Source organism: Nyctereutes procyonoides, unplaced genomic scaffold, assembly GCF_905146905.1.
Source record: "Nyctereutes procyonoides isolate TBG_1078 unplaced genomic scaffold, NYPRO_anot_genome, whole genome shotgun sequence".
Taxonomy (NCBI): Eukaryota; Metazoa; Chordata; class Mammalia; order Carnivora; family Canidae; genus Nyctereutes; species Nyctereutes procyonoides.
In genome coordinates this window covers 61,341,366-61,364,293 of record NW_026575046.1, presented here as the reverse complement: position 1 = coordinate 61,364,293, position 22,928 = coordinate 61,341,366, and the positions used below count along the sequence as shown (strand labels likewise).

The window sequence follows — 22,928 nt, the reverse complement described above, 5'->3', positions numbered from 1 at the left end:
TTTTTGAAAGCAAATTCCTCGTAAAACTATTTAGTTTTTGTTTGGGAAAGAAAGTAAAATTAAAATCTTAAAATTGATTTGATTTTTGATGGTTACTGATTTACTCTGGTCCTCAAATTTTCTTAAGATAATTGTAGCAATCTATAGTTTCCTTATCTGTTGTCCATTTCATCTATATTTTTCAAATTTATAATCATCATTATTCATCATACTTTGAAATGATTTCTTACTTTCAGAGTATCTAGACTTCAGTCTTATTTTACTTTCCTGATATCGTTTATTTTGTTTTGTCCTGATCTATATAATCTAAGATTTGTCTGTTTGAGGCGCCTCAGTGTCTCAGTTGGTTAAGCATACAGACTCTTGATTTTGGCTCAGGTCATGGTCTCAGGGTCCTGGAATCCAGATCCCTATCAGGCTCCATGATCAGCAGGGAGTCTGCTTGTCCCTCTCCTTCCCTCTCCCTTTCTCAGCACGTGCTCTCCCTCTCTCTTTCTCTCAAATAAATAAATAAAATCTTTTTTAAAATTTTGTTTATTTCGTAATCAGTCTTTAAAAAGCTTTTCAGTGTATTATGTTTACTGTCACATCTTTTTAATTTTCTTTGTTTTAAGATTTTATTTATTTATTTATTTGAGAGAGAGAGAGAGAGAGCACAAGTAGAGGGAGTAGGAGAGGGAGAAGCAGGCTCCCCACTGAGCAGGGTGCCCAACATGGGACTCGATTCCAGAGTCCAGGGATCAGAACTTGAGCAGAAGACAGACGCTTAACCAACTGAGCCACCCAGGTGCCCCTGATTTTATTTTCTGCATCTATCTTTATTTCAGTTTCTATTTCACTTACTTCGACATACACTCATAATTTGTTTTATATTGTGTTTATTTTACAAAGTAGCAGGATTACCTCTTTTATATTCAGTATCTTTTTATTTTAACATCTTCCTATATGCACATAAATTTACCTCTGGGTAATGCTTTAGCGGCACCTTGCAAGCTTTTACAGGCAATATTCCTACTGAGTTTCTAAACATGTCATAAGTTATTTGTGATTTCTTCTCTAATTCAAGTGTTAGTAAAGACAGGAATGCTCAGCTCCAAACTTATGTGTGCTCTTAATTATCTTTCTTTTTATTTCTAACTCTGTTTTCCTGTGGTTAGAAAAGATAGTCTGTATAATATAGTTATTTTTAAATGTGTTGAGTTTTTCTTTCTGTGTTGATGGATTCCCTTGGGTTGAGCTGAGAGTTTGAGAAAGGTGGGTAAGTGAAAATGGCAATGAATAACAAAAACATGAGGAGTTGCTTTCATATTCAGGAAATAATTATAATTGTATTTTGATTCTTAAAATGTTAAAATTAGGGGAACCTACTGGGTGGCTTGGTGGTTTAGCGCCTGGCTTCGGCCCAGGGCATGGTCCTGGAGACCTGGGATCAAGTCCCACGTTGGGCTCCCTGCATGGAGCCTGCTTCTCCCTCTGCCTGTGTCTCTGCCTCTCTCTGTGTCTCTCATGAATAAATGAATAGAATCTTAAAAAAAAATGTTAAAAGTAAATACACATACACAATTATAATTTTTAAATAATTTATAATTTTTAGTGAGGAAAGAAAGATGAGCAGAGGCAGAGAACAATGTAAACAAGATGCAAAGGAAAGAGATAGGAAAAAGAAAGACAAAATGAGAAAGCAAACTAAGGACAAATACCTCAGAGTCAAGACAGTAGAGATAGATTAAATGTACTTATTTAAAGACTATCTTGATATATGAAAAGAACCACTCAATTTTAAGCTAATCCCATTAAAAAAAAAGACACAGAAAAGTGAAATACAACTATTTGGAGAAAAAAATAAATCAGGAAAATATCATGAAAAGAAAACCAGTGCGGCTTTGTCAATATCAACAGCATATAATTTAACCTAAAAAATTTGATTAAAAATATTAAGAACTATAGAGAAGGGTGCTTGGGTGGCTCAGTCGGTTAACTGTCTGACTCCTGATTTTGGGTTCAGATCACAATCTCAGGGTTGTGCGATCAAGTCCCACATTAGGCTCTGTGCTGAGCATGGAGCCTGCTTAAGTTTCTCTCTCTCCCTCTCCCTCTGCCCACCCCCTGTTTGTGCACTCTCTCTCTCTCTCTTAAAAAAATAAAAAAAGTTTAACAATTTAAGAAACTATAGAAATAAGCAGCAATTAATTAAGATTATATAAAAATCAGGAACATATAGGTATACAACATACACACATAGGTGGAGGTCGTTGGTGTCACCTGCCAGCTGCCAGGCTCCTTTGCCTGCTCTTTGGCTCCCCACCCGTCACAACCAACCATGCCCCAAGAAAACCAGGCATGACACGGGATGACCTGTTCAACACCAATGCCTCAATTGTGGCTACCCCTACTGCTGCCTGCGCCCAGCATTGCCCCGAAGTCATGATCTGCGTCATTTCAAATCCGGTCAACTCCACCATCCCAATTGCAACGGAGGTTTTCAAGAAACACGGAGCTTACGACCCCAATAAAATCTTCAGGGTGAGGATCCTGGACATTGTCAGGGCCAACACTTTCATTGCAGAACTAAAGGGTTTGGATCCCGTGCGAATCAATGTTCCTGTCATTGGTGGTCATGCCAGGAAGGCCATCACCCCCCTGATCTCTCAGTGCACTCCCAAGGTGGACCTTCCCCAGGACCAGCCATCACTGGGCTGATCCAGGAGGCCTGCACGGAGGTGGCCTCCTTTGAAGACCAAAGCTGGAACAGGCTCTGTCACCCTGTCCATGGCATAGCTGGAGCCCGGTTTGTCTTCTCTCTTGTGGATGCAGTGAACGGGAAGGAAGGAGATGTTGAATGTTCCTTTGTTAAATCCCAGGAAGCAGACTGTACCTATTTCTCCACACCGTTACTGGTGGAGGAGAAGGGCATCGAGAAGAATCTAGGCGTTGGCAAGATCTCCCCTTTTGAAGAGAAGATGATAGCAGAAGCTATCCCGAGCTGAAGGCCTCCATCAAAAAGGGAGAGGACCTGGAAAAAAAAAAAATAGGTACTGTATGTTTAGATTTCAGTATTAAACGTTTCCTTTTCTACTGATAAATCACAAAATAAAGAATCTCGATCCTGGAAAAAAAAAAGAGAGGAGTTTGTGAAGAACATGAAATGAAAGGGCAGCCAGCTAGCAGTCCGTTTCCCTAACTTATGAAGGCATCATGTCCCTGCAAAGCCATCTCCTGCCCTCATGTTTCTGTTGCGTTAACCACGAGTGTCATGTGAACTTCACCTCCCCTTCCAACCGCAGGTCCCTCGATGTGTGCATCAATAAAAGCAGGCTTCCCTTTTGTTAAAAAAAAAAAAATACACACATACAATCATAGTGGAAGATTTCCCACTGTATTCTCAGAAATTATTGGATAAAAAAGACAAAAAAAGTAACATACCATGAACATTTTCTTATATCACTTAGATCTTTAATTTCATTTGTAATGCCTTTATGGTTTTCTTAAATAGATTGACAATGAGATTAAATGACATCTTTTGTTGGACATTTACCACGATTCCAATTCCTTGCTTTGCAAGCAGCATTGTAATAGATACACATATTGCACTATTTTTAGACTCCTATAGGTTTGAATTTCTATCTGGTATCATTTTCTTTCAGTCTAAAGAACACTGTTGAGCATTTCTTATGGTGCAGGTCTGCTGTTGATAAATTCTTTCAGTTTTTGTTTGTCCAACAATTTTATATTCATTTTTGAAGGATATTTTTCACTGTATATATGTTTCTTGATTTCAGCACTTTAAATACAATATTGTATGGTTTCCTGGCCTTCATTATTTCTAAGAAGTCAATGTTAATTCATGTGTTTCCTTGTATGTGAAGATGTAAAATATTTATTTTTCTTTATGCATTCAAAATTTTTGTTGAAATTTTACCCAACAATTTTACTATGTTGTGCCTAGGGGTGCATGCGTGTGAGTGTGTTTATCCTGCTTGGGGTTTTCTGAGTCTTCTGAATCTCATAAAAATACATGTTTTTTTTTTTTTTTTTTTTTTTTTTTTTAGACTACACTTGGGAAATGGTGGCTGTTACTCCTTCTAAATATTTTTCTGCCTCATTGTCACCATTTCCCACCTCTGAGACTCCATTACACATAGTTGGGGCTGATATTATCCCACAGGATCCTGATGCACTGTCACTTTTCCTCAACTCTTTTTTCTCTTTTTTAATGTTTGGATAATTTCTACTTATCTTTCTTGCTTTGTATCTTTCTCTTGTCATTTCTAATTTGCTGTTAGAAATGTCCTTTTTTTTTTTTTCCATTTAGGTTTCTTTTTTTTTCCCCATCTAGAATTTCCAGTTGTGTTTTTTCTATAGTTTCTTTTTTCCTGGACTATGGGCCACAGCTTTCTGATTTCTTTTCATGTCTACGAGGCTTCATTCTCTACTAGATGTTGTTAATGATGAACTGGAGAGACTCTAGATTTCATTATATTCCTCTGGAGAAAGTAGATTTATGTTCAAGTATACCATTTAATCATTGTTATTCAACTTATATTTGTGTGGACTTGGTTTATTACAATTTCTCTGGCAGACTTGTGAAAAGCCTGCACTTTTTCCTAAGTTTGTTGTTTTTGTTTAGCTTGAAAGGACTTACCTTTTAATCTCTGCCCTCTCTATAGGTTTTATCAGGTTTTCGTTTTAAGCTTGGTTAGGGAGACTCTATCGTAGGCTTTCTAGAACAGGTTTCTATTCTTAAGGTTTGGCCTGTTTGGCATCTCAGTTGAATACCAGGGGTGTCAACAAGGAATTAAGGATGCCTCCCCACTCCAGCCAGGCTGGACTTCCATTGTTCCCTCACACTGATGAACCTTTACCTGTTCTACTCTCATCTCTGGTCAACTTGCCTTTTGGAAATCCTGTTTTCTTGTCCTGTACAAGTATAGCCCAGGAATAGACATAGAGTTCCACGGAATTCCCATAGATACTTCTGGGACCTTATCTCTGTACAACTTCCTTCTTTCTCATTCCAAACCACAGACTGTAGATTCTGTAGTGGCCCCAAACTCTATTCTCTACCTCCTCAAGTCATCAAGTTACCTGAACTGTTAGGACTTTTGCTTGCTGCACCATGACCTAAACATGGTTTTCAAGCACACCTAGGACACTCATCCTTAAGTGGAACCTGCATCCCCCTGTTTCTTTTTCAGGAATCAGTTCTGTGCTCCCTACTGCCCAGGTCTTTATCAACTTTGTGTTTTCTATATTTATTAATAATGGGAGGGTTAGTTCAGTATCAGTTTCTCCATCATAGCTAAAAGCTAAATCCAGATAATCTATTTTTTATTCTAGAAATTTTACTTCACAGTTTGTATAGATTTTGATTCTCTAGCAAAAATCTTCATCTTCATCTCTATCGTCTTGAACAAATTAATTGCATTTACTGTAAAGACCTCACTACCCAAATCACAATGGGTTTGTTTCTATTTTTTGTATTATTTTTCTTTTAGGTTTTTGATTAGATAGTCCTGTCTTTTTGTGTGACTAGTAGTGTTTTATTTTGTTTTGTTTGATTGAGATATATAGGACACACCAAAAAATGGAAAAATCTTTAATTTACAATTTGATGAATTATTACATATAGATAATAAGTGTAGAAATCACCAAGATTAAGATATAGAATGTTTCAGAATCCTGAAAGGCTTGCTTGTACTTTCTTCCAGTCACTAGTTCCTAGAGGAAACCATTATTCTGGTTTCTATGTCTACATATCAGTTTTTAAACTTCATAGAAATGAAATAACATTTTATGTACTCTTCTGTGTCTAACATCATCCACTTTATGATGTCTCAAGGTTCATCCATGTCGTCCTGTGTATCAGTAGTGTGTTTTCTCCCATTTTGTGAATTATTCCATTGAATGAATCTGCCACATGTTATTTACCATTCTATTCTTGATGGACACAGAGGTTGCTTCCAGCTGAGGGTATTGAAGTAGAGCTATGATTATTCTTGTTTATGATTTCTGAGACATTTAAGCTCTCATTTCTATTGGGTTGAGAGTAGTGCACATAGAGCTTTTAGTTTTATAAGATATTTCCAAATAACCTACCAAATATTTTTTTCTTATCTCAGTGGAACTGCTCTTTGGAAGCTTTCCAATAACCTTGCCAGGTGTAAGGGCTGCCTGACTCTCACTCACAGATATTCAGGGCATCCCCAAATATAAGACATTCTAGTTTTTCAACCTCCTTTCCAATACCTGACATTATCGGTTCTAATTTTGCCCACTCTCATGGGTATGTAATAGTATTTCATAACGGTTTTATTTGCCATCTCTCTAAAGACTAATATAATGATTATATAAATATATAATGAAAGTAATGATGATGTAAACTGATACTAACTTTTTTCTGAAGAGGGTTCTTCTTCCTTCACAGGGAAAGTAGAATGGACTTTGAAGTGATAATGTCTCTTACAGATGTTGGGGGGCTCCCCTGACTCTAATCCTATGATGCAGAGAAGTGTACATCTTCCCCTAGGCTTTCCTTTCCTTAGTTTGTTGGAGAGCTCCTCACAGATCTCTAGCTCTTAGAATCCTATCACCCCTCTAGGTGCTCCTCAGTGGCAAAATTTCGCTTATATGTATGATACTTTTAAAAAGAGATATCTCTTGCCTTTGCTTATAATTAAATAAACTAAAAAGAGGGCAACCTGGGTGGTTCAGTGGTTGAGTATCTGCCTTTGGCTCAGGTTATGATCCCGGGGTCCTGGGATCGAGTCCCACGTAGGGCTCCCTTCAGGGAGCCTGCCCTCCCTCTGCCTGTGTCTCTGCATCTCTCTCTCTCTCTCTCTCTCTCTCTGTCTTTTATGAATAAATAAATAAAATCTTAAAAAAAAAGAGTCATGAGACAAGCTCCATTATTTGCTTTGAAAATTTACATTTGGTGTGTCAACTCACTTTGAAATTTTATATCCGTGGTATTATGGGAGGCTGATCAATTGGCCTGCAAACATGTCCACATCTCAGACCATGGTTGGTTGTTACTGTCGCAAAAGGAAACTAGTATGGCTCTCTTGGTGCCTCAGGCAAAATTTCAAATTTTGCATTGTTACTGAAGCCCGAAATGCCCATAGAAGACTGGATTATTTGATTAGTTGGATTAATAGCATGTGCTGCTTCTAACTACAGGACAGACATGAAGTACTTAGGAAGGCTCTTAAATTCTAAGTTCTACACCCCCCGTGGGCCATGCTGGCACACCCAGCATAGAGTAAGCATCGCTTTTGGGTTATTATACCTGGTGGCAAATACCAGCTCTCCCGGTTTCATTACCAAGTGACTTTGGGGATGTTACCGCACCCATTCTTATTTATCTATAGAAAAAGGAATAGCAATAATTTACCTTTCCAGATTTGTCTGAGGACTTAAGTTAGCTAAAATTTGAAAAACTTTTAGTCAGTACCTGCCATGTAGCAACTGATTTTAAAAGCCATTGAACAATTAATAGTTAACAAATAATAAATAGTTTTGACTGGTGACAAAATTGGTGATATTTGGATTCATGCTGAATTCAATTTGGAAGTGTTTATTGAGAATTTACTCAATGCTCAGAATAATCTTAGGTGCTGGGGAGCGTTTAAAAATACTAACCCATAAGGTGGTTACAAAAGTGCACCTTACCCTGACCAGCCCAGGACGTCAAGATGTCTCCCTGATTCCAGAAGACAGGGTCTTTGCAGAAGGTAGTCAGCACTGAAATGTCAGTTTCCTCTTTGGTAAAAAAATAACTGCTCGTCCAATATAAAATATATTTAGTAGGGCTATTGATGAATAAATCATAAAAGATACACACTTGAAAGGTTAATATTGACATCCTGTAAGACATAACTTTATGTGCAGCACAACTATTAATCAGGCTGTGGTGATAGGCTGGAATGTTCCAGTGTGGATTGTTTACAGGAGGGGCAAAGCCCGTGCTCAGAGGAATTGGGCTCTTTAAGAAGGTGAAACTGTTTAAGCCAGATTTTGGAATTTCCAGTCTAGTCCATCAGCTGATTAGTTTGTCTCTTGAAGCTATGATAACGAAAGCTACTCCCTGTGTCTAAGAAGAAACATCTGATGTACTTTGGGTAATTGTGACCCTCCCATTTACCCAGGTAAAGGAGTCAAGAGGAAGTTGCCATGGGCGTGAAAAACGCTCTTGAAGAGAGAAACTTGTGTTTGACTTGTTTAACCCACAAAAAACTAAGAAAAGCTTTTTGGTGATATCTTGAGCCTTTACTAATTCCTCTCTGACTAATAGACATCAATGAGATTATTATTTTAAGAAAATAAGTCAATTAGGAGTAACGTTTCTTTCAATAATAAATTATTGGACCAGAAATCAGTGAATGGCCAATAATTATCCTGGTAGAGGGTACAATGAGTATATTCGGCTTAGAGAGCTGAATGTACAGAGTACTTTTCATTTATTTTTTCTAACTGCTACATATCAAAAGAATGATTAAGGAACCAGTGGCTAGATCCGGCTATTTCTGGCATAATTATGTAAATAAAAAGAAAAAATGTTATTGTATATACATACATATATAAGCATATGCTACTACTATACCCCCAATTTTTTTATTTTACCCCCCAAAAATTTAATAATCAAATTTGTTTCTCTAATTTTTTGTTTCAAAATCATTTCAAACTTATATAAATATTGCCAAAACAGTACAAAGAATTCCTGTACAAACTTTACCCAGATTCTGAAAATGTCAATAGTATAATTATCATAATGAAGAAATTAATGTTGATACAATATTATTACCTAAACTATAGATCTTATTAAAATGTCATCAATTGGCCCACTAATGTCCATTTTCTGGTCCAGGATCCAAGCCAGCATCACACATGACATTTAATTATGTCTCCTTAACAACCATTAATCTGAAACAGCTCCTCAGTGTTTGTCTTTCATGACTTGACGATTTAAAGAGTACTGGCCAGCTGTTTTATAGATTGTCCTTCAATTTGAGTTTGTTTGATATTTCTTTGATTCAATTGAAGTTATGTATTTTGGGCAAGGAAACAAAAAAGGGATGTCATGTCCTTCCCAGTGCATAATTCAGAAGTTTTATCTCTTCTTTACCAATTCTTATCAGTCAATTTGTCCCACAACTGGTAATACTGACTTTGATCACTGTTAAAATGATGTGGCCAATTATCTCACTTTTTTCTTTCTTTCTTTCTTCTTTTTTTTTAGTCCTCTGGGGGAATTTCCTTCAAGAGTGCTTAAAATTCCTGTTTGTTGTCAGCCCACCTTTGTCCCCATGCCTAGTCTTAGTATTCATTGATGATACTTACCTAAAACGATCATTACTGTGGTGATTTTCTATTTCCATCATTCCTTTTATGTTTATTGCCTGGAATTCAACTGTAAGAAAAAATATCCCCTTCTCCCCATTTTTAAAAATGTGTTCAACTAATTATTAATAATAATATGGACTAGTGACTTCTTATTTTACTCGCTATGTTGTCAATGAGTTTCTGATTTATCCTTTCTGACTTTCCCATGCTTACCACGTATATTTTGTTATTTTCTCTGACAGCTTACTCAGAAGCTATCACAATATAGAAATTCTTTGGATCTGAATCCTGATACAAAGAAACACTTTGTGTAGCAGACATTCTTGTGTATGGCTGTTAAGTATGGATCTAATTTGACCTATCGTGGATGGGCTACTCAGCTGTCCTCGTGCCATGTATTACAAGTCCAAGTCGGCCCCATTGATTTGAGGTACCAGCTTTAGCACATACCTCAGCTACCCCCTCCCAGTGTCACACTCCCTAACTTGCAAGCATTAGTCTACTACCTTCAAATTCTGGATTTCTAATATTTCATTCTTAAGAAAACTTTCTATGCTTCCAGCTCTCACTTATTTAGTCCCTTAGTTCTCATCTGACCTCATCAAAACTTCAGGTTCCAATTAACAAATCCTACCCCTTACTTCTGTTTCCATTCTCTCCTCATCCAGGTAAGAGTCTGTCATCTACTATAATTCAGTGTTTGGGAATCTCAGAAGCTTACAGGAGCAGGCAAGAGATATTAATGATGGAAATTGGCAAACACAGCACATCAAGAACATGCAGGGGTGTGACAAACCAAATGGACTGTGCTCCATCTGAAAGCATTCAAATGCCTAGTTTTAATACAATGAGTGAACCCCCCACACACAATTGGTCTCCAGGTGAACTTTGTCCATTTGTCTCTCCCCTTATTTCTATTTATTGCTATCCTCTAAAACCTCAACTTTTGTTGAACCCACTGTCTGCTTTCCCCATCTCTGCACCCAGGTTACTTCACATTGCAAAAGGAAAAAAAAAAAAATGTACTGTAGGGCTGCCCAGCTTCACTTTCAATTCCCTGTCACATCCTGAAGTGGGCGTTCCACACCCGGCAGCCACTCTTCCACATTGCCTAGAAAGCTTTCTATTCCTCTCTCAGACACGACTATTTCATACTTTCTCCTCTTCATGTGCCTTCTTATTAGAATGCTTTTAGCTGTAGTAATAGAGTTGCCAACTAAAATGACTTCTATATCTAAGAAATCCACTCTCTAACTTTATTTATCCTGTTTATTTCTTCCTTAGCAATCATTACAATCTGCAATCATTTGGGGTTTTGTGTACTGTTTCATTTTTTTTAATGTCCCTCAACCAGAACATAAACTCTCTGGGGACAAAGACCCTATGTCTTAGTATTCATCAAGTTCACCAGGATCTGTAACAACATTAAGTCCTCAATACATTAGGTCCTCAATAAAACTTGTTAAATGGAGGGATTAATCGGGGCAAAGGTTCAGCACATGTGTAATTCCAAGAAACCCAGGACAAAGAGTTGCTGCAGGTAAAGTCTAGAGCAGGGCTTGGCAAACTTTTCCATAAAAGGTCAGAAAATAAATATGTTCAGCATCACAGGCTGTACAGTCTCTGTCATAACTATTCATTTCTGTTACGATTACAGGAAAGCAGCCCTGGGTAGTACATAATGAATGGGGGTGGCTGGATTTGGACCACAGTCATTGTTTGCAGACCCCTGGTCTAGATGAACATATCTTTGCACAAACCAGAATCCCCCCACTGTTACTTGTGGGTGTTCAGTAAATTATATATGAAAGTACATGGTCACATCTTTATTATTTCCTGAAAGGTAGCACATCAGAGTGGTTGAGAGTATGGACTCTAGAGCCAGATTACTAGGTTCAAGTCCAGGTCAGCCACTTATGTGATTTGTGACCATGAACAAGTCATGCCTCTCTGCCCTTCAGTTTTCTCATCTTTAAAACAGAGATAATTACAGTGTCCATGTCATAGGGGTGTATGAGGATTAAATGAGGTAATCTTCATGAAACACTTAGAGCAGAGCTTGGCACACAGGAAGTGCTTGACGTCTGTGTTGAGTAAATGTGGAGTAAGTCTTTGGTTAGTACTTTGCATATCTTGTCCCATTCTTTTCTCACAGAAGCCCAGAGAGGTCATATATGTATTTTAAAGCCATGGAAAATGGGATTCAAAGAAACTAAGTAAGATTCCTATGGTCACACAGCTTGTAAGTGTTAGTAGTAGGGCTGAAGAAATACATTTAGAGATTAAGAGATCTGTGAAGAGAGTAGAATGTGTTTCTCCTACTCAATATGAATTAAAAATAAAAGTAACTGATATGGATTCGCTTCTATGCTAGTTTTAAAAGACGGCCGCCAATCCTGTGACATGTTTCTCCTCAAGAGCAATCCCTTTCTCTTGAAGCTGTGTGGATTTGAGACTGCTCTCACCAAGAGAGTTTGATGAAGGTGACACTATGTGACTTTCTTTTCTTTTCTTTTCTTTTCTTTTCTTTTCTTTTCTTTTCTTTTCTTTTCTTTTTTACTATGTGACTTTCAAGGCAACATCATAAAGGGCCACTCAGCTTTTGCCTCGCTCACTGGAAGACAATCTCCTAGAACTCTGAGCTGTCATTTAAAAAGTCAAATTACCCTGAGGTTGCCATGTTGTGAGGAAGCCCAAGCCACATGGAGAATCCATTCATAGGTTCTCAAATTTATAGTTCCATTTGAGCCTAGTCTTGAAGTCATCCCAGCCCAGGAGCCATACAAATGAGTGAAAGTCTTCACAAGAATCCAGCCTCTGGCCATGGAGTAACTCACAGACATTTAATTCTTCCTTTCTGAGACTCTAGATATTATCCATCTCCACTGTGGTCACCAAAGAATCCTGAGCAAAAGACTTGGTGTTTCATGCAACTAAGTTTTGGGGTGCTTTGTTAGCACAGAGATAAACAGGACATTTTTCCAGATTTTCCTAAACTACAATTATAGTTCAGCTCATTAATGCTGGTCTTCCTTCATTCCTTAGTGGTCTTCCTTTGTATCTACCCTGAAACTCTTCTGAGTCATCAAGCATTAGAAGGACTTAAGATTTAAACCCAGAAAGTCTTCTTTGAAACAGGGCTGCTGACCCTCATGCTCTAATAGCAGATCACAAGCAAATCATTTCATAGGGGAGGGGGAGTTAGTTCTCTCTAAAATAGTGAGCAAAACCTGTTTTGCAAGATTGCCATGAGAATCAAATGATGCCAGGGGTGTTAAACTGCTTTAAAGGAATTTGGACTGAGGCAGAGGGTAGTTTGAATCCCCCAGACTTCCAGCCCAAACAAATCAATAGTGTTGATGCCACGGCCATCAAAAGAGCAAGCACACTTCTCATCATTCACTGGGGGCTCCTAAAGGGTCTGTGTGTGTGCACGTGTGTGTAATTTAATAGTGGGCCAGCCTGGTGATTTTGAAACAACTCGAGTGTCTGACATGAAAGCGAGTGACAGTACTTGGAACGAAGGCCATGAAATGCAAGTATATTGCAAATCACTCAGTTGTGCTGTCGGGGGAATCATAGTCACCATATATATTTTCTTAAATGTAGCTTCCCAGAAAACCTTTCATAAAATTCATGACTATGATGACCTCTGATTCATGCTTGCCTCCACAGCTTCCCCTATAACCCAGGCTTATAATGCATTGGGGGCAAATCACTGGTGATTGTCTGCTGAACAGCCATTCCCAGTGCCCTTCTCCCTTTCTTCCTCTTTCTATGATGTCCTGAAGACCATTATTTGCCAATCAGGTTTCCACACAGCTAGGGGTAGCCCGTGTCCATGAGGAACAAGCAAAAGTCTTCTGGGAAAAGTCTTTTCATAAAATATTTCTCTTTCCTGATATAAGGACACATAATATTGGCACAGCTTTCCCCACTTAATCTTTCTATTGCCTTGGCTGTGTAATGGATGGAGTGATGGCAACCATCTTGTGACAATGAGGACAACTTCAAAAGAGGCACCTACTCTGAAATCTTTGAACCAACAACGACCTCTCTCTGTAAGGAAAATAGGTCCAAGTTTGTGTAAGTCACTGAAGTTGTATTTTCTTTTACTTTGCAGATGCAGTCAATCCATACATGACTTGTGCCATGTGTAGTTGAACCCTTTCCACAAAGGACTAGGTAATAAATACTATTATATAATGCATGTATATATTCACATCTATAGTAACCATCGCTACGCCATGTGGGCAGGTAACTTCTACTTTCCTATCCTTTATGAAGATGGTGGAAACAAAACTTCTTGAGTGTGAAGTCACTTAGAGGCCACACACTTCTCTCTCTCTCGACTGGTCCATGACTTCAGAGACAGTCCTTCCGCTTCTCCCTGTATTTTGTCACTCTGCTGGTTTAGGTCACGATCTTCTGCCTAGAACACTGCCACAGCCTCCCTGATTTTCTTCAGTCTTCCACTGTGGTGTCTCTCATTCTCTATTCTTGAGGCATCAAGGTCTTTCTAGAAGCAATGACTATTCTGTATTTCTGTGAACGCAGCATTCCAGTGCTTCTTTGTGAAAGTCTAAACTTCACTCTCCTGAGAAAACCTTCTATGACTTGGCCTTTGTGTCCCCATCCTGTGTTTTCTACAGCCAGTTCTTCTCTACTGCCCCCTTCTACAATGTCCTCAGCTCCTCAGCTTCAGCCAGGCTGAACTGAAAAATTCCCTCTCACGCTATTTGAATCTCTCTGCCTGGGTCACTCCCTCTTCCCCCCCCTGACCTCTCAGATGTAGGTACATTCCCATGCTCCACTCTAGATTTGTTGTTCCTGTCATGTGCCCCCACAGTGATATACCCAATAGCTGGAGAAGCAAATATGCAAGATAAACAAATATTTTCCTACTAGATGGTAAATCTGTCTGAGAGTGAGGCTGGGGTTTGTCTTGCTCACTGTTGCAGAGTCAATGCCTAGAGAAGTACCTGGCATGTAGGTTTTGAGGGAGAAAAAAGGAAGGAATAGAAGGAAGGAAAGTAGGAGAATAAAGGAAGGAAAAAATGAAGCAAACAAATGAACAAAAAGAAGGATATTTGTTTTTATAACTTGGCCTTACTCAATTCAGTGGTTTCTGTGATAGACTATTTCAAGCTCAGAAGGAAGACAGGGAGATTTTCAGCTACAATTTGGAGTACTCGTTGACTGGCTGACCCCAATCCCCATTTCCAACCTCTTTTTCTGTATCTACTTTCCAGGCAGGCCTGGTCATGGGTGAAAGTGTTGGCCAATGGGACACAAGCACAACTGTGTTGTGAGATTTCCAGGAAAGCTTTGCTTTGTTGTTTGAGGCAATACCCTTTCCTCCTTATTCTTGTCTCTTTGTTTCTGCTCTAATGTAGACTTGATGGCTAGAGCTACAGCCTCAACCTCACTCTGCCCAGGTGATGGTGAGCTTTTCTCTGCATTGATCTCTGTCTTGATTCAGTCCCCAGTTCATAATGTGATCATGACCTGGAGTGTTTTGCAATGATATTCCTCCATGGGAAAAGCCAAAAGTAGGCATTCACAGAATAATAGGCCAGCAAAGGACCACCGTGTAAATGTAAAAGTCAAGAACCAAACTTGACAAAACAGATCATGAGTACTAATTGCATTCAGGGAAGAAAAAATTAACATGACCTATGTAAGACAGGGGAGGAGGTGACAGTGATGCCCGGTTTGGGCAGAGCATTTAGGACACTTACATTCATAGAGCTTACTATGTGTTCAGCTCAGTCCTAAATATTTCACCACACAAGCTTGTTTAACCCTCACATATCCCAAGGGAAGCACTATTTTTGTGCTCACTTTGCAGATGAGGAAACAAGCTCAGAAACAGTAAGGAACTCACTCAATATCACAGAGTCAGTATCTGAACCCAGATCCATCTGACGCCAAAGCTTTTACCCCACTCTAGAACATGTGATTGGGAAGGCCCAGCACATAGTAACTGCTCTGTCAGTATTCGATGAAGAATGAATGAATGAATGAATGAATGAAGCAACAATGTGAGGATGACAAGGCTCATACATCTGGAATTGGATTATATATCCGCAGTGGAGCAGGAAACTTAAATGGAGGAGGTGATTGTACAACCAACCACTGAATCACTGATATTTATTGAGTGCTTACTACGTGCAAAGTGCCTTAACACTTCATGACAATCCTCTTGAAGTTGACAGCAATATACTGAGCACTAAGACACTCTGCCTGGCTCTGTCCTGGGACCTCAGGATGGCAAATTACTTGCAAGCATTCACAGCCCAAATGCAGTGAAAAGACCTGCAATGTTCTTCACGCCATAAATAGGGTTATCTCGGGCCTTAATTTACCTACTCTCCACTCACCCTCTACAACCATCAGGAGCTAGATTTCTTTGTCTCTGGGGATTTGAGAGTGATCAACGGGCTTGGATACTGCGGGAATCCACCCCCTCCTCCAGTTCTCACAAACTCCTCATAATAGGCTCCCATATAGTGTAAACAATTTACAATATAATGAATTTGTTTTATTCTGGTTCACCCTGGGCACCACAGCCCCTGCCTGCCTCCCTGTTGTTTTATTTACTCCTCGGCCATTCTCATTCTCATAGCTATTCCCTTTAGCTCTCCTTTTCTGTAAGGTCATTCTAAGGACAGGATGTTGCAATGGCCAAGATGAATTGTGAACACGTGCAAGTCAGGTGTGTGCTGGTGATTCTCTCTCTTCTTTTGGGCTCTCTGAAATCTAGCCCATAAAGAAAAATATCACATGCTTAAGATTTAGGACCCAAATTCCGATTTTGAGGTCGGTGTCATTCAGATGAATGCCCCTGAGCAAGGCACAACAGAACAGTTACTGAGAGAGATAAGGTGATTCAGTGTCATACCTTAGTGAGCTGTAACTCACAAGGGGTGGGGGGAGACATTTTTGTAACCACTAAAATGTGTAAGGCCAGCCTCAGCCCTATATATTGCTGTTTTTCACAATGGTTGTTTCCTGGAAAATCCATCTCTTTCACCACAGGGTGCCAGGGGCATTGAAAATTAGTCAGTTTGCTCTACTGGCCTTGTTAACACTTGTGGCAGGACATTAATACAGGATAATAGTAATCACATTGGTGTTAAGTATCTGCAGTGTTAGGGCAATAGCTTTGAATCTCAACCCACTACTTCTGATTAATAGAGATACTGATGGTGGTACCAGGAAGATGGACTCCCTAGCCTTCTTGTCCAGACAGTATAAACACTCCAGAGTTAATGCTTCATTTATATGTGAATACAATCAAGATTGGTTTCTAATTATTTCTGGCACGTGCTCTTTGATGCTAGAACCTTTAAGTCACAGTGGTCAAAGGGTAATGCATCATAACAGGTTACAACATCCCCAAGGATTTCTTGATTGACATAAAAATGTTTTTTTTCCCTCCAACTGATTGACATTATGGCAGGTGTGATGTGATGGCCAAGCTTTTAGCTGTCCATTAAAAGATATTAAATCGAGGGGATGTGGCTTCAATAATTAGCTTCCACATTTGGCAAATGAGACCAGCTGGACTGTGGTTAGAGCCTTGGGGGGCTAGGGTACCTCAGGGATGTTGAAATAATTTTTCAGTTGAGTCAGAACAAACTACTTGAAAAATTTATTTCCAAATTTCTGGAGTGAGTATCTCTCTCTCTCTCTCTCTCTCTCTCTCTCTCTCTCTCTCTCTCTCGGTCCTAGAGGGACATAAATGGAAACCAAAGGTTTACAGTGAAGCAACAAGATAAACTCCAGCTAGAAGTAGGAAATTTGACAATGAGAAGAGTTTGTCTTTGCAAAAACGTTGTGCAAATAGGTAGGGAAATGTGTTTATTTTCAAAAATTGGACCATATGTTTCAAACATCCATTGGAAAAAGGAGCAGATGTGTCTCAAGAACTATGACACACTGTAACCAAATGAGTATGTTTGGGAAGGGTTGCAGAAGGGTATCCCACTATGTTCTAAAATTTGGTGAGCCAGGAGGACAAGATTTCCTTGACCTTCTGTAACTAATCTCCCATAGTCGTGCTACTTGCGCCATAATGCTGCTTTGGTTTTACCAGAGGGTCCTCAAATGCATATTTATTCATTGGAGTGTTTGAATTTTTGAAGGCAAGAAATCCATAGATTTATATCTTGCTCTCCCTTCAGGATTCCTGGGGAACAAAGACCTGGATTTTCCCCATGCCTGTGATACGTCAATAGGAGGAAGGACATATTACTAGACAAAGATGATTCTAAAATCCTAGAAAGGTAAACCACCGTGTTGTTGCTTAAAAATAAAACCCAGGCAAACCTACTCAATGTGTTTGGTTGAGTTAACAGCTCTTCATCTTCTGGCCCTCAAGTTCACCACTCAACTAAACCAAACAAAAATTCAGTGTCTGCTATGCAGACTGATGCCAGAATCCAAAGAAAATCGGCTTTTTGAGGAGCTCGCTTTGTAATGAGGGAATAGGATATAATACATATGTCAAATAACAAATCCGTAGTGCTAAAGCACTTGGAAACTGCCCTCACCAAATAGTGCAGAAGTACAAAAAAACAATTCATTTGCCTGGGAAGGGAGAAATGATGTAGAGTGTCAACAAAGGCTTAAACGGAAGAGTTGATATTTAAGCTGAGCTTGAGAAATGAGTACTGTGGTGGAAGACAGAGTGGCTTGGGTGGGAAAGGGGCTTTCTGGGGCAGCAGTGTGCTTAAGGGAGGGTGTCACATGATCTCCACCCATCTTCACATGATCTTCACCCATGATCTCACATGAACTCCCAGCAAGGCAGAGGAGCAAGGCCTTCCAGGGGATATTTATTTACTCAGGAATTGTTTGTTGAGGATCTTCTCTACTCCAAGGACTGGACTATGTAATAAACATCATGATGATGTGGATAGGATATTAAGGTTAGCCTTTTTTTTTCTTTATTCTTCCTTTTTCACCTGCTGTGAATGCAACACTATTATAGAATCTCACTACTATATAATTTATTATATATCATATATATTATCCAATCATATTAAATATATTATACATAATATAGACACTATTATATATAATATATAAGAAAGTAACTTATAAGAAAATAAGTTAAAGAAATCTGTATTCACAGTAATTTTCATTTCTGTTGCCAGGTGGAAGAGGTGGGGAAAGGAAAGGATTGAGGTCTCTTGAAAGCAATTATATATATATATATATATGCTATATATGCATTATATCATATACATAATATGCATACTATATATTCACATAACATGACTTATGTATATAATATAGTATATATAATTATGCTTATATAATATATATTTGTGTAATTATGTAATTGTATTTACACAATTTTATATATACCCAAGCCCTAATTTTTTAGTAGTAATAAAGTTTTTGTGCCATGTCACAGTTGGCCATCCCCCCAAGCTTACTTTTATAAGATCACTGCTAAGCACTGATTTGAGATCAGAGGAGAGAGGGAAGGTCAGAGGAGAGAGAAGCAGTAGAGAGGAGGAAAGACGGATGTGAAGATTGGCACTAGATACTCGAGGCCTTTCAATGCCATTACCTGTTGGAAATAATGCAGCATCATAAATACTTAAGCTTGAGGTGACATAATCAAGTAAGTCAACTAAGTCAAGTAACTTACAACTAAGTATTAGAAATAGAATATTGTCAGAAGATGGCCTAAAGCAGGAAGGTAGGGGGCTGGTTCAGAGCATAAAATGTGAGGTGTGATATTTTGAGGACCCCAGCTATACCAGTGGCTCTGAGAATTGATGAGAGGTCAAAATGGAGAAATACTCATGGACTGGGAGCTGGTTAGAAGTGTCAGGTGTTAGCACAGAAGAAAGACACTGAGATTTGTGTGAAGGTTTTCCTCTTAAGCACGGTTGTGAATGTTGTGCTATTTCTGACTTAGGACATCCAAGAAGAAAGAGAAATGGGAGGAGGTAACACCATGTACAGTTCTGAGCAAGAGGAGTGTGAAATGTCTGTGGCTGTCCAGGAGGAACCACTAGATTTTAAAACAAAGGTAGGAAAAAATAATAAAATAAAATAAAATAAAATAAAATAAATAAAATAAAACAAAATAAAACAAAGGTAGGGAAAAGGTGGGAGGAGAAAAGCCATGGAGGAAAAGACACACAGTCAGAAAGCCAGGAGGAGCTAAGGGAAGAGAACCCATATTCATCTAGTATGTTTCAAATCAGACACCGCTAGGACCTTAACCTGTGTGATGGAATGTAGTCCTCACATAAGCCTAAAAATAATCTTATCCCACTTTATATAGGCAGTTAAGATGTTTTGAAATATGAACTGACATTTTTCCTGCAGTCTCTTTGTACCTATCAGTCTTTTCCCATGTGGCAAGTTAATTAATCCATAGGATGAATATTACAAAAGAAAGTAGGAGAAAAGGCCTTTTGATTTTAAAGAGTCTAGGGCTTTAATTTTCAAAAGTAAATACCTTTAGAAGAGAATTTGAAAACCAAGAGAGTTGTGTCTCAGATTTATCGTTCGAGCCCTGGGAAGCAGAAAGGGCGGGCGCAGGGGCTGTCCAGCAGGATGGGCCACAGCAGACTCACAGAGTTCCTCCTGTCTCAGCAAGAAGCAAGAACAGAGGAAGGATGCAAGTTGAGAGTGGCAGGAAAGTGGGGAAAGGCCTTAAGGAGCCCCAAATGTCTTCCAGACCAATAGAGATGGGGAGCAGCAGACTGACCCCTATATACTCACAAAGAGCATGAAAGGGCTCAGGTAGGGGTGAGCCTGATGAGGCTTTGGGTTCAGGAACGAGCTCTGGCACAGGGCAACCTGCATGGACAGACAGAAAAGACCAGATGGGAATGGGCATCTCACAGGTATTGGTGTAGGTGGGTCCTGACTAATCCAGGATCAGAAATCCTCAACCCAAATCTTAGAACTGTATTGAGTCCTTGAGACAAAGCAAGAATTTAGGGAAAAGAAAAAGGAAACCCTTGAAATGATGGAAATTGCCTCTTTGCCCCTAGCTAAATGGCAAGATCTAAACATTGGAGAAAAGTAAAGGAAATTCTGTTGCTTGCACTGCTGAATTTGTGGTCCAACATTCATAACTACAGTAATCAGTAAAATTGTATTCAGGAAAAAGGTTGAGGTGACCTCCAAAGGCCATGCAGGTAGACAATGATGGAGCTTGTGTATATAAGCTTGGGTTTGCAGCTCCAAGATCCTTGCTCCTGCTACAATTCCATTTGTAATGTGTATTCCCATTTTCAAGAGTCAAGATCATAATGATCAGCCATGTCAGGTTTTGAGGTCTGGGCAGGAGGAGGTCCCTAACCTTTCATGCTTTTGTTTCTCTGTAGTGGTGAGGGCAGATGATGGACTAAGTCAGCTGAAGACCAGACTCGGATCTTCTCTGTAAACCTCCCATTGACCCGACCCATCTACTTCAAGAAGCCAGCAATGAAGCCACTACTTCCTCTGACACATGAAGGTAGGAGTCGGAGTTGGGAAAGAACATAACTTTAGGAGGGAAAAGGTCAGTTAATTTTAGAGTTGTTTTTGTTGTTGTTGCCAAGTACAGGAGGTCTGTTGAAGTGGGGAAAGAAAAGCGTTGAAATCCTGTAAGGCAGTAATGGCATGAAAATGTACTATATGCCAGGGAGTGTCTATTAGTGCTCTTGAAGGCGTGACCCATCGGCTAATATCATGAATGATATTCAACTGGAAGCTTGCTAGAACTGGTAGTTCTTAAGCTTTCCCCTCCCCATATCAACTAAATCAGAATCTCCAGACATGGGGCCTGGAGAATGTGTTTTGTAAGCCCCTCCACTGGCTATCACATACACTGAACTTCGTGAAGGGCTGCTATAGAAATATGGAAAGCAATGACCTGAGATGAGGAAATGGGTGATGGAGAAATATAGGCTCAAGTGAGACTGGAAATCCTAAGTATGTAAACGATTCCATCGCCATGGTTATCAGATTCTCAACGTGTGCTCTTGGCTGCTAGCTTGGAAATAGATTCAAAGAGAAAGGACCGGTGTGTTGACCCAGAATACATGAAAATTGCAGGTTACTTGAGCAAAAAGGTCAAGGAGAAGATGGAACTGAGGAGTCAAAGAGACTGTAGTTGATCTGATTAAGCCACATTAACCGCACAGGTAGAGTGGAAATAATCCCAGGATAAAGACAACCGGTGGGGAGCCTTATCTGAGGATGCCATGATGTCTAAATAGTTACTTTCGTGCAGGGCGTGCCAGGAAAGGTAGAAGGAGGTGGCCAGATAAAGGTGTGGTGGTACAAGGAGGTGGCTGACATGGAATGGAAATAAAAGGCAATGGAGCTTTTTCATCTGATTGATCCCATGCCCTTTCTGATATCCCAAGCAGGCCCGTCATCAGCAATGTGGGGACAAATTACTTGGGGGAAAAAAAACACAGAAAAATAATTCCCTTTCTATAGCCTCTTGACTGGTTTTATGTCCCATCTCCCCTTGCCTTCCTGGGATTCCAGTGTTTTCGAAGGGTGAATAAATCCGCAATCCGGCTCCATCTTCCCCACTGGGAATTAAAATGCAGCATCAGGATGTGTGCACACACAAGCCTTGCGGCTCCACGAGAGCTATTTTTTCTTTGGCCTATCTAGAGAAATCACTTGACTTCTGTGTATTGCGTTAGGCCACTGTCATTAACAACAGTGGTGTCATTTTGATGTGCTCTGTGAGGCAGTGGGTGCTTTGAAGTTGAAAGATAGAACAGACATGGATAAATTGTACTCTGAGCAGCCTGCTCTTGCACCATTATTGCCAGCAATTATTTCACCGAGTGACACATCTGATAAAAAGTCAGCCACCTTCCTCCAGGAAGCATCTCAGTATCTACAACTAGGGACTTCATTCTTTCATTCATTCTTTCTCTCTTTCTTTCTTTTAACGGACAGAAGCTTGTTAATTTGCTGGCTGGAGCCTTCTGCTGCTTTTCGTCCTCCTCTGTTGGCTGTGTCTCCATTTCTGAGAGTGGGGGTTGAGGTTTTCGATGCCGGCTTCTTGGGAGCTAGCGCAGGTTAGAGCCTGTTTCCTGGGATGGGCAAGATAGTGGCCTTTTGAGGGATCCTCTCTGGGTTTCCTTTTTGCCCAATTCCTTCTCGGCCTGTCATTACTTTTGACAGTTTTCCTTTCTCGCTTTTGGAAATGCAGATGTGACTTCTTAGAAATTGAACAGCTGTGTCTAAAGAAGACCTAGCACTTGATGGGTAGTTATTTTGATCACTTACAGCGACTATGTGCAAGGCAGCGTCTTAGCACAGCTCCCAGTATTAACTCTCTCAGTCTTCGTTATAAGAAAGATCAGCATCCCCATTTTTTTCCAACAGGGAAACTGAGGATTGGGGATGAAACAGAGGCCCCACAGCTATTAGTCAGCAGAGGAAGATGTAAACCCAGGCATTCCGGCTGCAGAGATTCCCCCAAGTGCCTTGTTGGCTCTGCGCCGTGCTCTGTAGAAGATGCACCTGGCGTTGGGATTTGGGTAGAGGATGTGGCTTACAGTCATGAGTTACAGGGGATGGAGTTGGGCTTTCTGAGG

General features: G+C 39.7%; 1 pseudogene; it reads left to right on the top strand.

Moving 5' to 3' along the window:
* Positions 1-2,331: 2,331 nt before the first annotated feature.
* On the top strand, positions 2,332-21,479 carry LOC129509415 (malate dehydrogenase, mitochondrial-like; annotated as a pseudogene).
* The last annotated feature ends 1,449 nt before the right edge of the window (positions 21,480-22,928 follow it).